The 15,215-nt window shown below is 38.4% G+C and overlaps 1 protein-coding gene across 1 annotated transcript in view; it reads left to right on the top strand.

Moving 5' to 3' along the window:
* Nucleotides 1–13,213: 13,213 nt before the first annotated feature.
* Nucleotides 13,214–15,215, top strand: part of svila (supervillin a) — an 81,849-nt gene continuing 79,847 nt past the window's right edge. Inside the window, exon 1 of the mRNA XM_039616933.1 lies at nucleotides 13,214–13,378. The gene's annotated coding sequence lies outside the window, so the exon portion shown is untranslated. The remainder of the gene's footprint in view (nucleotides 13,379–15,215) is intronic.

Here is a 15,215-nt window from a genome sequence, read left to right as displayed (position 1 = left end):
GAATGGCTGAAACACATAAAGTATCTTTATGAATAAATTTTAAATTCACATGAATTTAAATATTATGCCATACACAACTTTGCACTGCTGACCAAAATAATAATAATAATAATCTCTCTTCATTGGAGTGCCAGAGATTGTTAGTTTTGTTGCTGTTGTACATTTGAAGGTGTAAACTCTAAAAATGGAAATGGTTTGCTGACAGCATCTTGGCTGGAGTCTTTTTAACAAGCGCATCATTTATGTGAGAACTTAACCTCATATTAGCAACCAAGCTAGCAGGCTAGCCAGTCAACAGTTGCAAAGGCCACATAACAATGAAACTGCAACCTAGATGGCCGCTTGTTAGTTTATCTGTATGTTATAAATATATAAATAAGTACATCATTTTAATAAACTGTGTGAACCAGTTAGAATGTAAACTTGGTATAATGTTGGAGCCATGTTACTTGCTAGTGGGTTAGCCATTGGGAGCTAAATGTCCATCCATTAAAAAAAAATTCCTTTTTCACCATAGGAATTTCATATATAGGAAGATTTATGGTACTGCTAAAGTCTTAAGGCACATAGATTTATTGGTATATGAACCAAACATTCGCTCAATAAGAACTTTGACTTGCAGAGCTTCCAAAGCAATATGGTGCAAACAAGTTTAAGTTACAAAACTTTTTGCTTATTTTTATGTTTTAAAACACAATAAACGTCTTAACTGTGGCAGATTCAAACCTTTGATTTTTAGGCATGTATCAAAGTGAGGCAAAGTTCAGCTTGCTGAGTGTGTTTGTTCAGGGTTACACTATACTGCATACAGGCTCTGGCTGAGAGCATGATATATTATTGCTGTGCAAAACTAAACTATGAAAATGTGTTGTGCTTCTTCTAAAACATAAAGAGAGTCAACTGGAAGACAAAGTTCTGAGCTACACAATGTGGTGTACAAACAAAGCTCTAGGGGAGACCGGGGATAGTTGTAACGTGGGTCAGTTGTAACACTTCCAATTTCTCCAATCAGGGCTAAGTTTCAAATGATGTGATTCATCCTGTGCATGCCCAATTCAGTTCTTCTATCACATGTGAAAAATCAGCACATTTTGTCAAACACAGACAATTTAACAAAAAAAAGTAATTTGTATGCCAAAAAGTAAGTTTTTCTACTTTATTTCAATTTCTAATAGCATTATCTGCTTTGCAGTTAAACTCATTAAACTTAAATGATGTTATTTGTATGTCTATGGGGATATATTCTGTGTAGGTCTTTAGTGCTAATGTTTTAGCCGTTGGCTGTAATGTTAGCTAGTTCATGGCTATAGGAGTCTGGGTCAGTTGTAACAACAACTACGGTGGCCCTGAGAGGCCAAACGGACTGCAACTTCAGAAAACACTTGCAAAAAGAAAAACACTTGCAAAAAGAAAAATGCTGCAAAAAGAAAAATGCTGCAAAAGAAAACACTTGCAAAAAGAAAATGCTGCAAAAGAAAACGCTGCAAAAGAAAAAATGCTGCAAAAAGAAAAACACTTGCAAAAAGAAAAATGCTGCAAAAAGAAAATGCTGCAAAAGAAAAACACTTGCAAAAGAAAAATGCTGCAAAAGAAAAACGCTGCAAAAGAAAAAATGCTGCAAAAGAAAACACTTGCAAAAGAAAAATGCTGCAAAAGAAAAACGCTGCAAAAGAAAAATGCTGCAAAAGAAAAACACTTGCAAACAGAAAAATGCTGCAAAAGAAAAACACTTGCAAAAGAAAAACGCTGCAAAAAAAAAAAAACACTTGCAAAAAAAGAAAACGCTGCAAAAAGAAAAATGCTGCACAAAGAAAAAACGCTGCAAAAGAAAAATGCTGCAAAAGAAAAACGCTGCAAAAGCACACAAAGCACAACGGAAATGGGAAAAAGACAACGGAAATGTTTCTGGGGAGACAATAACCGGACGGACCAGTTGCACGAACCAAAACGTATGTATGGCTGTATCCCAATTCAGGGACTGTTTCCCAATTCAGGGTCTGCAGCCTTAAAGTACGCAGCCTTAACGGTCCTTAAGGGCCGCACTCAAAGACCGCTGAGGCCGGCTTGTAGGCTTGTAAGATGGGACGGTCTAGCCTCCGTCGCGCTGCCCAGGTTGCCTAGCAACCATGATACTAACAGCTGGAAACGTTTCATACAGCTTTGTTTGACAGAAATGAAGGAGAACATATTTTGTACATTTGTTTCTACATGAGCTTTGTGTGATTTGATAAGTATCTGAGGCTGATGATTTTTGGGCTTCATTTCTGTACTGAACAGTCATTTAAGATTAGCTAGTAAATAACAATTAGCTCATGTTGTTCATGAGACTAAAGTCATCTCACTTTGGTAATGTAAATATAATATGGCCAATATTTTATTAATCATTATTAGTTATTACAGCAGTGAACATGAACTCTGTGCCAAACACTGAGCTTCAGTAAAGATTCAAGTTGCATTTATTTATATTTCCTATCACCTTAAATCTTCACTCAAAGACAAGCATCTTTGACAGTGTATATATAGATGTATTATATATAAGAGACAAATATTGTTTTTTTTTAATATGTTGGCATTACTAAATTTGGCTCAATGCTTATATATGTGTGGAAGAAGCAAATGTACAAGCTGTGATAACTGTTTCTGATAGAATGAAGAGTAGACTGATATATTAAATATTCCTTTATTGGGTGAGAAAATCAGAGCATGTCATAACTGCTTTAAGTCACACAGAATAGATATCAGAGCCTTAAACAGGCTGACTTCTGCTAAATGGGTCAAACTGGGCAGAAAGTACACAAACACATAACATCCTTATAGAATATGATGTAACACTATAGATCAACTTACCTCAGACTATATAAAGCATATAAACAGTTACAGCAATATGATGCAACAAACACAGCAGTGCTACTAATCCAAAATACTCAAAGCTTCATAGAACTGAAACAAACATTTTTTTTAGCTCCATTCTGCTGCTGATACATACTTTAGGTTTCTGAATATTAAACTTGTTGCTGCCTTTCATAGTGTGTAACTTGAAGGCCCTGAGTACTTTCTCCCACACTGAAAACACTGGAATGATAACATTATTTGAACATTACCTAATAAGACTGATTCAGGACAGACAATTAGTTATGTTAAACTTTCCTAGCAGTCCTTCACAAACAGGGAACAGTCTGTCTATTCTCTCCATCCGTCAGCTGCTGCTGGCTCTTCCTCCTCCTCTTCCTCACACACTGCTGAGTTTGTCCTGGTGGATCATCAGGGTGCAAAGCCTCACAGATGATGTGCAGCAGTGGGTCCCTCAGTCTGTCCTCACTCTGGACACTTGCAGTTGTCACACATGGAAATCAAATGTGTGATAAGCTGCAGGATTCAAACACAAGTGTAACTTATAAATACATGTTCATACTTTTATTCCACAATCAGAGAGAAAGAAAAAGGAGAGAGTGCAGGACAGACAGACAGGTGACAGTCTCAGGTGTATACACTGCTACAAAACAGCACAAGAGAAGGAGGATTTAGTGTTTGTGTTATTACGAGTGCTAAACAAGAAGAGTTCCCAGATGGTCCAGTGGACACATGTGTGACTCCTGTGATTAAAGCATCTTTCTTTCAGCTTAACGATTGAACCGTCAGCTCGTTCAAACACACGTTAAACTCCGTTTGGCTCGACACCACCGAACAGAGGCAGCAATATAACATAGCGAACATTAACAGTGCAGTGAATCCTGCTTGTGCCGTCATATTCAGGACTGCAAACCGAGCAGCATCACTGACTTTCAGCTTGTTGTGTTTGTGGATATATGACTGACTTTAATTATCCACAAAATCATCAGATTCTCTGTAAGATTAAGGTCAACTATCTAACGGCGTATAAAGTAAAGGCTTTAAAACAAAGTAAATGCTGAAAGTACAAACATCGCTAATGTCACATAACTTTGCCGGCATGTGGCCAACAGTAATGTTTTAATGTTCCTCATTATTAAACATTTGCACATAAATAAGTGACATAATATTCAGAACTTACTTTTGAAAGTTTACTCTTTGGCCGCTCCACTTCTTTGAAGTGTCTCCCAGTGCACTTGTTAGCATGTTTTGGTTCGTGCAACTGGTCCGTCCGGGTATTGTCTCCCAGAAACATTTCCGTTGTCTTTTTCCTATTTCCGTTGTGCTTTGTGTGCTTTTGCAGCGTTTTTGTTTTTGCAGCGTTTTTCTTTTTGCAGCATTTTTCTTTTGCAAGTGTTTTTTCTTTTGCAGCATTTTTCTTTTGCAAGTGTTTTTCTTTTGCAGCGTTTTTCTTTTGCAGCATTTTTCTTTTGCAGCGTTTTTCTTTTGCAGCATTTTCTTTTTGCAAGTGTTTTCTTTTGCAGCATTTTCTTTTGCAGCATTTTTCTTTGCAAGTGTTTTTCTTTTGCAGCATTTTTCTTTTGCAAGTGTTTTTCTTTTGCAGCATTTTTTTCTTTTGCAGCGTTTTCTTTTTTGCAGCATTTTTCTTTTGCAAGTGTTTTCTTTTGCAGCATTTTCTTTTGCAGCATTTTTCTTTTTGCAAGTGTTTTTCTTTTTGCAGCATTTTTCTTTTTGCAGCATTTTTCTTTTTGCAAGTGTTTTTCTTTTTGCAGCATTTTTCTTTTTGCAGCATTTTTCTTTTTGCAAGTGTTTTCTGAAGTAGCAGTCCGTTTGGCCTCTCAGGGCCACCGTAAACAACAGTCTGGGTTAGTTGTAACAATAATGCAGATGTTACAACTTACCACACTATTACTTTAACTTATATTAAACAAGTTGGGGCAACGACATCAGCAGAGAGAGGTTCACTGGTCGCCTTTGTATATGCAGTTAATGCCATTGGCAACACAATTCCTCCACTGTTTGTGTTCCCACACATACATTATGCAGACCACTGTGTCAGAGATGGACCAGTAGGAAGTATTGGTAGTGGTAATAAATCAGGATGGATGCAAGAAACAGATTTCCTCATCTTTCTGAAGCACTTTGCAAACCACACCAAGGTAAGCCATGATAAAAAGTAATGGATTTGCGATGCTGGTGCACAACTACATTTTTTCAGCTTCATTGTTATGTTCAAAATTGGTGCAAGAGTTGTAGGTTATAATGCCCACTGAGCCAATGAGGCCAAACTCAAGGAAGACCAACCAAAATTAATGAAATATTCAGTTGCAGAAAATTCCATCATTTGTCTTTTTTGGGGGGGTTGGAATATGTTCAAAAGCTAGATTTCTGCATTCTGTCACACACACATAGCTACATAAATGGCTCTAAGTGCATTCATGTGTTGAATAAAAAAGATTACATGTTAATGTTTTGTCAGTACCCTTATTTCATTGTATTACATTTCACCCCACGATATGTTACAACTAACCCAGACTATGGGGTTAATTGTAACATTTCACTCTTTGTGTTTGAGACCATACCATGCAATGGGTAATTGTGCTGCAGAGAAAATAGCTGCACTATTTAATAGCAGAGACATGTAAATACTTTGCATTAAATTTTCAATCCACTACCTTAAAAGAGCTCCAATTTACAGACAGAAATGTCAAAAATGTTACAACTATCCCCGGTCTCCCCTACTAAAGTCCAAGATTACTCTCATTAGAGTACATTATTGGCCTTGAATAACATCTCATTTAGCCAACTTAGGCAGCCACTATAATTTAAATGCAGAATATAGATTGCACTGGGTGAAATTGTTTAGCTTGAAAAATGCAAAATGTTGTAGCTGGTGGTGGGTTTTTTCTCTCATTAGGCCATTTCCTGCTCTCATGCCAATGGAGTTCCATCACCAGGCATACTGATGATGAAGAAAGTTTTCTTGAAATCTTTTCCTCATATAATTTCTCTGTGATAACCATTATGAGTCCTGAATGCTGCATTTTTCTCCACAATAGGCACAAAAGCTTCTGCTCTCAATCGATATTGTCAGTGGAAATTAAAAGCAATAAAGGGAAACGGCCTTTGAAAAAACATGGCTATAAGGTAAACAACACCGAGTCTAGTCCATCCAAAGATACAACAAAAGGGAATAAAAGAGGTCTTGTTAGTGTTTCTGAAGCTGCCAGAGTACATTGCTACTTTGACCTCATTACTGGGGGCTTACTAGTCACGGGGTTGATGAGGGGCAGAGCGGCACAGTTAAATGCCCAAGAATGCATACTCATTTACAATGCAGCAATGAGACAGACCCACGCAAACCCAGCTCGACCATTGCTCTGAAACCTCCCAAACATGACTATGTACAGCAAGGGCCTGAAACATTACTGAATAACATGCAAGGCTGTGAAAATAAGAGCACATACATGACAGTCCTTGTATTTCAGGTGACTTGTTCAGATAAACTTTCAAACTATAAAGTGGTTGTTTAACTCATCACATTTACTGGTGGAAAAATGCACAGTGTTGGTGCATTAAGTGTGTAACCACATGTTATCATCAACATGATGGGAAAGACATCATCTCCTAGCTGTGCCTCTGGAGTCACATTTGAAAACCTCTTTACTCTTTGATGCCTTCCCAGTTTGGTTGGAAGTTCCTGACATACATTCCAAGAGCCCAGTCTTATCATTTTCTTTCCGTTGGTGGCCCATGGTCGGCCTTTTTGAATTGGCCTTATGCATTTTGGTGTGACATTAGGGGCAAAACTGTTTTTGTTTTTGTGTTTTTGCTTTTTTTCACTTCTTTTAACCAATGGTCTGGAGGGCTTTGACCACACACCCAAGTCTGCTTTGAACCATGAAGATGCAGAAGCCTGTTAGTGGAACCCTGCCTCTGCCCAAAAAGCAAGAAAACACACGGTTGTTCAAAAAATCCATTCTTTCTTGATGGATAAAAGCATCACAGTAGCCCAAACCAGTACACCTCCTCCACCTCGTTGCCTTCTGACTCTAAGTGGTGTCCTTTGTCCACTCATGATCCAGCCGCGAGTCCATCAAAAGTCCTTCTTATTTCATCTGTCCATAAAACCACTGAAAAATCTGTCTTCAGTTAGTTCTTTGCCCAATCTTGACTATTCAGCTTGTGTGTCTTGTACAGTGGTGGTTGTGTTTCAGCCTTCCTTACCTCAGCCATGTCTCTGGGTACTGAGCATCTTGTACTTCTGGAAGCTATTAGCTACTTCAAAAGTGCTGCATCCTTCTGAAAGACTTTTTTTTTTTTTTTTTTTTTTTTTTTTTTTTTAACAATTTTTGAGCTATCTGTATCCTTTATGTCCCTTTTTTGAACCATTTTGCCTGAGGTAAAGAAGCTGCCTAATAACAGTGCACACTTTGATATAAGGTGTTCCGCATTCTGGGCCACATTACACAAATAAATATCACCTGAGAATGCTTAAATCCAACAAGTATTGCGGTTTATGTAGCTTGGAGTGAAAAAATATGCATAGAAATAAAGATGAGGTCAAAATACTCACTTGCTTAATAATTTTGCACAAAGTGTATATGCCACAAAAGTATTATGGCCCTGCCATTCCTACTGTAATAATACAGAAATAAATTATAGCCTCCATTAGCAACTTGGAGTTAGTGAGAATAACCTGGAGGTACCTGCAGCATCAGATTAGGCTAACAACAGTGTAAGCAACCTGCAACGGATCAGATGTTTCTGTACAAGTGCAGTTCTACAGCATTTTTTGCAAACAAGCAATTTTTTGTACCATTTCCTGACATTACATTTCACGGGAATTGGGAAATGGTCGCAGTTGTATTTTCAGAGGATTCAATTTTCCAGGATTAATCCATATTGTGTCCAACTTGAAAAGCTCTGAAAGTTCCCTGTGAATTTGTGAACTTGTTAAGCATATTAATCCTTTCAACTGAAGGTATTTCCTTCAGTGACACTCTCAGGAAAGACGTATTTTTAACTCCATTGCTTGTAACACTCTAAGAATGGACAGAAAAAAGATCATTGTTCTCTGCATCCGTTCATCCAACGCATGACAAATTTCAGGATGTAAAGAAATGACAGCCTGCAGGGATCACTAGAGGTGCTTCTGACTTTTAATTTTACTTGAAAAGTAACATCATGTCCATTTGGATTGTCTGAGCTTTACAAAATCACAGAAAACTTCTTTGGTGATATATTTTTTTAAATCATAAATTGTCTCTTAATTCTTTTGCTTTGACAAGATTTTGACAAGATGTACAAGATGATGATGTTTTTCAGATGGCTTCCACTCAGCATGTCTGTGTTTTATGTAAAGGCTGAGCACATCGCGGTTATCCTGGCTGTTCAACAGATGTCAGAATCATGTGTGCAACATGACAGCCTCAAAGGTCAGCTGGAGCCACATGTGGATCTTGTGGAGTGAGTGCCAAATGGAATTGCCATCAAACCAGTCCTGAAGTGCTGGAGAACCTGGTTTTGCTTATAAACCATAACACTCTGTATTTCTGTCAGACTAAAGGGTTACAGTTAGAACAACAATATGGAGCTCATGATACGCTTTCCCACCATTAAAAAGGTGAAATTAGTATTGGCCTTCATCTTTTTCCAAGAAACAGTGCTGGTAGAGTGCGCACACATACACGCAAAGGTGCTCGCTTGAAATGCAATATGGCAAAAGGGAAAGGGGGGGAAACATTACTGTAACCTAGATGTACTGTGATAATGTTATGTGAAAACAGCTTCAAAGCCTGGTATGAACCTGGGGAGCTAAGGGGGAGAAAGAATTCCCGTGATGGTTGGTGGTCCTCTTACAGACAAAAATGGACCCGGTGGGTTGTTTTTCCCCTGAAGCTCTACTGACGGAAGGCAGGATTCTCAAATTTGAACGACTTTGGTTTGTTAAAATGAGAAGTAAATACATTATTTTAAAAAGCAGACATTTACACCGAATATTTCACTGAGAGAATTCAGTTAATTTGCTGTGGCTAATTATTTCCCCACCCTCAGAAGTAGTAACACAAGCTTCTAACTTAAACTTTCTTACTTTCTTACATTTTTGAAGGATTTTTTCAACAAGTGGAACCGATAAAGTACATAAATCATCTTCAGATTGTTTGATTTGATTTTAATCCAAGTTTATAATTAATGTTAGTTTTGAATTTTGATTGCTCAACCATTTATACCAATTTGGTATGTTTCTAAAGTCCCATCTAGTCTGAGATCAGGCTTAAATAATGCTATAACTACCAGCTGGACTGACATAAAATATCCACCATGAAATGCTTTGCTGCTTTTAAAATGTTTGAACTAATGTTTTTTTTAGAGTCTTTAGAGCATAAAATCCCAGACCCTTCATTTAGCAGCATTGTTTGGTCTAAAGTTTAACACTTTTGTCAACCAAATACCTGCTTTTCCATTAACTTATTGCTAATTAGCATGTTAGCATAGTGCATATAACATGATATTTACATGTTGTCATTGTTCTAAGCATGTCAGCATTTAGCTAATAGCTGTGCGTACGAGTGAAAGCTGTTTGCTGGTCTAAAGTCTTGTGTCTTCTTTACCTTTTTAGGCCATTTTAAATACAAGACAGTAGTTTTTCTACAGTATTGGGTCCCTGGCACTTCCTTCAGGATAATATTATGCTGTTTATGAAAGATGGTAAGGTACTAGGTATAAATACTCTGTCTTTGCCGAGTCTTAAGGCTATGCCAGCATGAAGCATGTCCAGCTTATCAAGTTAAATAACCATTTGCACAACTGCTTGATGGACCCTTGCCAACCTGTTTTGATTATCAGGTATTCATTCTTTCATCAATAATTAGAGAAATCATACAGGAACAGGTGCATGTACACAGACTTAGCTGTGAGCTTGCCTTACTGAATAAATAAACATCACAGCTTCACTAAAAGCTTATGATATTAATAAACTGTTTCCTAATAGTTTTTATGTGGATGATACTGTAATATTAATATGTTTAATGTGTCCTCTCGCTCTTTCTCTCACACACACACTCACACACACACAAACAACACAGCACCTCTTGTATAGTTTATCTCTCGCTGTCTGTTACACTTGGTACTCATATGTAACTCATGCTCATGGTAAAAACAACTCTTTTGTGATCTGACCACTTCAAAAAGGAATGAACACTTTTATTTATATTTGTCAGGAAAATGAAAAAAACAAACAAATAAATAAAAATAATAATACAGGCAAATAAATTTCCTCAACACTCGTTTTTCTTTTTTTTGTGAGGGGCAGCAGGCGCTTCCCTGATGAATGTCTTCATTTCGGTCCGTCCAGAGTTTGGGCTCATAAATCCACTGTGATTGTGAGCTGTTGTTACAGCTGACCTCCAGATTAGCTCGCATGTTGTCTTGTCTCAGCAAGTTTAACGTTAACTGCTTCATGTTTTTATCTGAATTGAATGGATTTAAAAAAGTCAATTTTCAAAAAGGTTTCACATTCGTCATTGGCTAACCTCATTTCTACCTGGTTCATTTTTTTTGGGAAGTAGTCTATCAGCGATAGTTAGATGAGTTTGAGAGAAACTACTAATCTCAGCATTGCGGGGCACGAAGGGGCAGGTGAAATATGGACTACTGTATATAAGCAACAAATATAGGCCCAAGATTTTCTTTGCTTCTTTTCCCCTTTTTTGCCTCTTGGATGGGTCCCCAACTCTGCGTGAGCCCCTGAGCATGTGTCTTGAATGTCCATTACATAATCTGGCCAATGCAGAAAGTCACCCTTCGAACTGAACAGTAAACTCTTTAACTGTCTTTTAGTACAACTGAACTCCAGGGAAGACAAAACTGGATCCACTTGGACTCTCACTAAGAATGACATTTCTCTTCATTATTGAAAGCCATTAATGTAAAAATTCACACAAGCTGATGTCTTTCGTGAACTGAAGAATGAGCCAGAGACCAAAATGGTTTTAAAAATGTCCACTGGATGCTTTAACATGAGCACAATTTTAAGAGCTGCAGTTCCTGGCACTTTGAGCAAGGTGCCATAGGAGCACATCATGGCATTCATCAAAGTGCCTGTTGGAACCCACTGGAACAGATTTCAACATAAGAAGCCTTTTAAAAAAAACAACAGCAAAAAAACCAAACAATATCAGATGCCTTGTGTTCACATCCATCCAGTGTTTACTGAAAGCAACCTGTTTCTAATCAGAGAGAGCTAAGAAATCATCTGATATCAGCAGTAACAGCAGAAGGTCACTTGGCAGCCTTTGCTCTATCTGTCTGTCTTGTGTGTGTCTGATTTACAGCTTTTATATAGCTGGTGGCATTTATGGAATGCTCTATTGAACATCATAACTGTGATCCTTTTCAGCAGCGTGAAACACCTTTGGTAGCGTTTCAGCATCAACAGAAGCATTATGTATGAGTCCTCCTTTGTAAACAAAGAATCTTTGCTCTTTCATGGTTAGCACATAACTGCAACAATAAGACAGAGAACTGCAACCACAATTCTGCATAACTGGGAATATTATCCTACACTGCAACTAGCAGGTCCACCCCGCTCTCTCAGTGTTTTCCATATGGCTGCTGGAGAGTTTCGTGTTTACTACAGGCTCATCAACTATTCTGACTGTGGTTGGGGATCATTTGTTTGCCATTGGCCTGTTTCCCTTAGCAACCTGCCTCAAAACCTGCTGCTGCGCAGACCATTCAAAGGAGGCAACGCGAACAAAGAGCAGAGGTGACAAGTCAGTCAAACAAAGTCACATGGTTATCTTTCCACCTCAGCAACTCACATCTGATGGAACACTTTTAACCTCCAAATAATGTATCCTCTCTTTCAATGACAGCAAGTAAAAAAAAACCACACACACACACACAGACCTATTCACCTACAGCACTTTGCATTTTACAAGGCTGTTAAAGGATGGAGTCACAGAGATAGGAGTAGCTCAAACTGTGGTCACGCTGAATGTTGATCTGGGCTTGTTTTTAATGGAGGGGACATGTGGATGGTTAACTCTGCCATTAGAGCAGAATGGGAATTGATTGTCCTTTGATCTCTTGAGTGCTTTGCTTTGTGTTTCTGTGCATGTGTGAGTGTATCAGGGAGATTGCTGGCATACAGGCCAAGCAATACTTCATGAAGAATGAGGAGGAAGTAGCGGCTTCACTTTTAAACACAGGCGCAGCAGCGACAGATGGCATGCACTTCCACATTGATTCTGGAGAGAAAAGTAAATGTGCTGTTTGAAAAAGAATAGAGTCAAGTCATACTGTAGAGCTTAACCAAGATACTGAGTTCAGCGCTAATGGGATGTTGCCTTCAGAATAAAAGTCCAAAATGTATTGTTTATACTGTTGTGTTGGTGAGATCACTTTTGAAAATCAAAATCAGCTGTGAGTCATATGAAAATAATAAACTGAACTGACTGCTTTTGATGCACATTTCTCAGTTTTCACTTTTAGAGGGGTAACATGACATTTGTTCCCTTCTCATAAAGGGAACTGAAATGTGATGCACATTTGTCCCACTTTATGTATGACGACACAGCATTTTTATCTGTCCAACATTTTGACTGGCGCTGCTATTCAGACGCCTAGGCCGCAGGGAGGATACTTGTAAGTAACTAATGGCTTTTAAGTGACAGTATAACAGTGAAAACAAATACAAAAGAAAATAGTCCAGAAATAAATATTTTTTGTTTGTTGCTTATTTATTTCATGTACAAAATACATTCATTACACAAGGGAAAAGCTGTTTTGTACCAGATTTAGCTAGTAGCTAAATTCCACCTGCTGTCTCTGGAAATGAAAAAAAACAAACAAACCCTGTGAGATAGTTTAAATCTATTAACAGAGACACAAGTACACACAAGTACACAGATACAACTAATTGAAAAATACAAATATGAAAATTTGTATCTTATATATAGAAAATTATATTCAAATTCAGCTTATTGCATTGCAGAAAGCAGTTATCAGAATTAAATTAATGCCCACAAAACTACGAAACCACTAAAAATCTTTTTTTCACGTCACGAGACGTTTTTAAATTACTTGAAAACATATTTCAGGCAATAATTGCTTTATTTGCTGCGTAAAAGCGGTGCTACAGTCTCCCTTTTATGGTTCCTATCAGCAAAATATTTGAGTAAAATACCTAAACGCCAATCAAATCACGATAATGTTCAAAAGAAGAACTGAATTATGAAAGCAAACAGACGCTTTGTTACAAGTGTATGTTTGGTTGGCCAGTGTTGGCTATTTCAATTAAGCTTTTATTTTGAAAACCTCCTGCCGGCAGCTCTCCTTGTAGATGCAGTGGACTTGAAGTGAAGGCGTTTACAGAGGGCGGCGGATTTATGCGTGTGAGTGACAGTCTGTGCGCGTGCTTGTGAGTGTGAGAGTGTGTGTCTGCGGGATATTACCCGAGTTTGCGTTTGGTAGTGCTCTCACAGCCCTTTAGAAACAAGCTCTTCCACCCGGGACAGCGTCGGTAAGTGAATGCGACTGAGTGTTTGTGCGTGTAAACTGAGCTAGTGCGGCTTTCTAGCTCGACGAAGAACTTAAAACATCGTTTGAACTTGGCAGTTTTTTCTCAGAGCTGAAGAATAAGTGGAGTTTAAGAAGTTTGAAGGCTGTCAGCGCGATAACTTGTAACAAGACGCGATAGGAGCTAACGTTTGATATCAGTTCTTGAGCGTCGGTGCTTTATTTATTATTATGGCTCTTTATATAATGCATTTAAATGTGGGTGTATTTCAAACATAAAGCGGTGTGGCATTTATCACGTGAGCCTTGAAACACTGGGTCGCGCGCGGTACGGTACATCCAGGTGAGCCCATCCTCTCTACAGGTGGAGGAGGCTGCTCATATTAGGCGTCACCATCCACACATTACAGGACGGCAATGAGGCTTGGTTTAGACAGCTAGTGAAACTAAAGACCCGAAGCTTAGGTCACAGTAGACATTTTTCTTTTACGTTACCATGTACTATGACACCTAAGACCGCTGCAGGGAGGCCGACACTGCTGTATGGAAGGACAGCAAAGCCAAGCTGCGTTCTGTGTTGGTAACTTGTACATAGCCAGCAGGATGGACCTTTAGGTTTTGCACCAACCAGTACACCCCTGACTTTCATGCAGCATGTATGTGCTTACATTTACAGAAATGGAAAAAGAAACATTTTCTCTTCTAAACAGTGCTGGAGTCATCCATCATTGGACTGCAGGGTAGTGGCAAATGTGCTTACACACTTGGATAAATGCACATTTAGTCAAATTATATTACACACTTTATACAAACCCACACCCACATGCATACACAGAGTAGCGTCCAAGTGTATTTTATCCTTTCCTCCTTCTTTGGCCCATACTCTGCTGCTAGGAGTCTGCCAAAATAAATAACCTGCAGGTAATTAGGTAGGCTACTTCTGTGTTCTGTTTTCACTGTTGGAAGTGCATAGGGAAGTTAATTAGCGGCAATTCCCCTTCACCAAACTGATGTGAGATCAGCAAACACAGAGGGATCGTGACAACGCTCTAGTACCCTGTGCTTGATTACTCTAATAGCCACAGAGTGGACTGACTGCAGACTGAGGTGTGAATTTTGAGCTTTCCCTGTGCCAAATTTTGGCGCTTCCCTCCCTCTGCGGATCACATTTAATGTGACCTTTTGTGGATCCTTTTAAACAGCAAAAGAGTTTGTCATGGTTCTGAACAGGAAGCTTTTCCCTTTGTTCATGTTGCCCTGTCTACATATTGATGTGTAGCTTGAAGAAAGTAAGATCCATTTCAGTTTTGTTGCTGTTTTCTTTTTTTCTTTTTTTTCTTTTTTTGGACACTGGCTTCATAATCTTAATTTTAAGTGGTGGTTCATAGCTTTTGTACATGCTCCCGTTAAACTGACTCTAAGTCCACTTAAAAGCTTGGCCTTCAGGGCCTCTTGGCTTTAGCCTGCAAAAGAAACAATGTCCTAAAAGTATAAGAAGAAAGAACTCTTGATCGCTGGTGATGATACCTGGGCATGTGTAACTAGTGATTATTATCCAGAGCCTTTTAGAGAGACGCATATCAATCAGTGAGGATGATTAAGCCTCCAACCTGTTGGAGGACTTGATAATAATCTGTGGTGATTAGCTGTGTAACCAAGGTGTTAATGCATGGGTCCTGTCTCCACCTCAGACTGCTATTCAGGTGACTCTTGTCACCATAAGATGTTGGAGTTCAACTTTTATTATTGTTGTTGGGTAATATTGTATGTGTTGAACTATTTGTTCAATTATTTGAAGAAGTCATTATACAGTTAATGCACAATATATTTTCAATTTAGAT

Source organism: Oreochromis aureus, linkage group 9 (genome assembly GCF_013358895.1).
Source record: "Oreochromis aureus strain Israel breed Guangdong linkage group 9, ZZ_aureus, whole genome shotgun sequence".
NCBI lineage: Eukaryota > Metazoa > Chordata > Actinopteri > Cichliformes > Cichlidae > Oreochromis > Oreochromis aureus.
This window is presented reverse-complemented; position numbering and strand designations above follow the sequence as displayed.